We start from the raw sequence: 3,821 nt of genomic DNA, 5'->3' as shown, positions 1-3,821 counted from the left end.
TTCATATGCAATACCATAATAACAGTTGAAGCCCCAAGGAAAAAGAACATCATTGCCCAGTGCACTAGATGTCAGAACTATGGCCACACGAAAACTTACTGCACCAGACCGTTCATGTGTGTAAAATGTGGAGGCGACCATAACACGACTATGTGCAGGAAGAACCCCAACACCCCAGCAACATGTGGACTGTGCGGAGGAGCATATCCAGCTAACTACAAGGGATGCGATATATATCTAAAACTACAAAAGCTAGAAACCACAAGGAGCATCAACAATATCGGAACACCACCCAACAAAATGTAAACATCAATATAAATGACAACAAACAATTCCCTCAATTAAACCACAATCAACCCCCGATTCAGATGATTCCAAATCAACGAATGCCATACTCACAAGCAGTAACACAAAATCAACAACCAGCAAATGTCAACATCAACGAACAACTAACTACGTTTTTAAATGAGTTCAAAGCAATGTTTAGTCAACTAATTAACAAAAACAGCATGATACTAAACATGTTGAGCACTGTCATCAATAAACTCCGCTAAATCCAAATGCCAATCTATACGCTTTGCCCTTTGGAATGTTAACGGGCTATTAAAACATAAACTAGAATTGGAGAACTTCCTTAATGTACACAAAATAGATGTAGCATTGATATCAGAAACCCATTTCACTACAAGAACAATGCTCAAAATCCAATCATACAAGATCTACCATATCCCTCACCCCGACGATACAGCGCACGGCAGAGCAGCTGTCATTATTAGAAGCACAATTCCACACCATAAGCTACCTCATTACCAAACACCCAAAATCCAAGCTGCAAATATTCAAATAAATGCAAGCCCATGGCCCTTTACAACTGCCGCAATATACTGTCCCTCGAGACACTCCATATCTACAGAAGAATACATTGACTTCCTACAATCTCAAGGCAATAAATTTCTAATCGGCGGTGATTGGAATGCAAAAAAACAGCATGGGGTGCGAGACTTACAACTCCAAAGGGACGAAATCTTCTAAAGGCCTTAATTCAACAGAACTGCAACTACCTAAGTACCGGTGTGCCAACATACTGGCCGACAGACCCAAACAAGCTGCCAGATCTACTAGACTTCTTCATTAACAAAGGAGTGACGTCAAATTATATCCAAGTCGAACCCAACTTCAAACTCTCGTCAGACCACACACCAGTTATAGCAACCCTTAGTTCACACATAATTAGCAAACCATCTATTCCAACTCTCTTTAGTAAAAACACTGACTGGAATAGTTTCCGCAACCACCTAGAAAATAAGAATTAAAGATACAGATGAATTGGACGAAGCCGTACAAAATTTTACAACTCTAACACAACAAGCTGCTTGGTACTCTACACCCGTAACAACGGGGCAACACAAAGAAGTGGACAATATTCCACTCTATGTCAAAGAACTAGTAACAGAAAAATGCAGAGCAAGAAGTAGATGCCATAGAACAAGAAGCAATGAGGATAGACTGAACTTCAATAGACTAAGAAGAAAACTACATAATACACTAAAAAACATAAGAAACTCATCTTTCGAGCATTACATTACATCCCTATCTGTAGACGACCACACTATCTGGAAGGCTACTAAAAAATTAGAAGACCACAAATACCAATTCCGCCAATAAGGAAACCAGACAGAAGCTGGGCAAGAAGCGACAGGGAAAAAGCGGAAGTATTTGCTGAACACCTTGAACAATTATTCACCCCACTTCCCCCCAGAAATTCAGACAAAGACACAGAATCCTTCCTTGAAATACCTTGCCAAATGTCCCTACCAATTAAACCATTCTCTCCCAAAGTAAGACGACAAATCAAAAACCTCAATCTATGTAAAGCCCCAGGATATGATCTTATTACAAGCGCCATACTGAAACAACTTCCAAAGAAAGGATTAGTTTTATTAACAATCATTTACAATAGTATGCTCAGACTAGCATATTTTCCGCTAATATGAAAATTAACCCAGATCATAATGGTGCCTAAACCCGGCAAACCTATTAACGAAGCCAGTTCTCATCGACCAATCAGCCTACTGCCAACACCATCAAAATTATTCGAAAAACTACTCCTCTCCAGAATAAGCATCGACATAGATCTACCAACCATCATTCCCGACTTCCAGTTTGGATTCAGGAAACACCACTCGACAGTACAGCAAACAAACCGAATAGTAAATAAAATCGCAGCAAGTCTCCAGCAAAAATCCTACTGCACAGCGGCATTTCTTGACCTAACCCAAGCATTTGATAAAGTATGGTAACCCGGCCTACTATATAAAATCAAAAACTTTTTTCCTACCCCATATTTCCTATTATTAAAATCTTACATTACAGAAAGACACTTTCAAGTCAAATACAATACAACATACTCAAACAATTACTCAGTGAATGCCGGCGTACCACAGGGAAGTGTGCTGGGACCATTACTCTATCTAATTTACACATCAGACCTGCCCACCACAGACAAAACAATCATAGCAGCTTTTGCCGACGACACGGCCATACTATCAACAAGCAGAGATCCTCAACTAGCATCACAATACTTACAAAACCACTTAGATCTCTTTGAACAATGGGCCACCACATGGAAAATCACAATTAATCAGGTAAAATCTATTCAGACAACATTCACCACCAGGAAAACAACATGCCCACAAGTCTCCATCCAGAACACACCATTTCCTGTGCAATCCAAGGTAAAATACTTGGGACTTCACTTGGACCAAAAATTAACATGGCAAAAACACATTAAAACCAAACGTCAACAAATGAACATGAAACTCCATGAAATGTCATGGCTCATGAACCGTAAATCAAAATTATCCTTAAAGAACAAACTGATACTGTACAAATGCATAATTAAACCTATATGGACATATGGAGTTCAAATGTGGGGCTGTGCAAAGCCATCAAATACACAAATCATCCAAAGGCTACAGTCCAGAGTTCTACGAACAATCACCAACGCACCCTGGTACGTCTCCAATTGGACGCTCCACAACGACCTGCAAGTCCCATATGTAACAGACGAGATACGAAGATTAGCTCTACTCTACAAACAACGACTACAAGGACATGACAACAGATTAATTGAAGAAATAAGGAACCCTCCCAACGTTGTACGGAGACTGACGAGACAGAGGCCATCCAACTTTCCGAAAAGATAAAATTAGGTTAAGCAAATAACTTCTAGCATCAATGTGTTTAAGAGCATCAACGCTGGTTGATTCTCTACTCACGTTCCTACTTTTAACCAATTTACTTATTGCTCCTTACTGTAGTGAGTAGATTGTAAATTCGCAGAGAAATAAATGACTCAACATTTCGTCATGATTCATGTTTCTGATGTAATACCCAAGATGGGACTTCCCCGATCCCTCTACTCGTAACTTGCCTCATCCATGTACCATCAAAGTGGCTGTGAAGAGATTAGTTGGAAGCGTTCACATGTAGCCACTCTCAACGTAATACTATTCAACTGATAAGGGACTTCACTTATTTATTTCCGAAGTCTCCACGAGGTTCATTACGCTTCTTCATTTGAAGTTGGGGGCCATTCAAATTAGTGGTGACTTGTCTGTAGTTAAGTTTGTGTAGCTTTCTGTAGTCATGCCGAAAGTGAAAGTAAGACAGAAAACTAAATTACAGTTGTATCAGCGGGAGTTCAAAGGAGAGATGAGAAGTACGGATAACGAAATTCTTTAATACCCAGCGTGTGAGAAAACAGTTGGTTGTGAAAAACGCTTTCAAGTGCTTCAGCATTTGAACACTAATATGTTATA

This window comes from Cryptotermes secundus, unplaced genomic scaffold (genome assembly GCF_002891405.2).
Source record: "Cryptotermes secundus unplaced genomic scaffold, Csec_1.0 scaffold508, whole genome shotgun sequence".
NCBI lineage: Eukaryota > Metazoa > Arthropoda > Insecta > Blattodea > Kalotermitidae > Cryptotermes > Cryptotermes secundus.
This window is presented reverse-complemented; position numbering follows the sequence as displayed.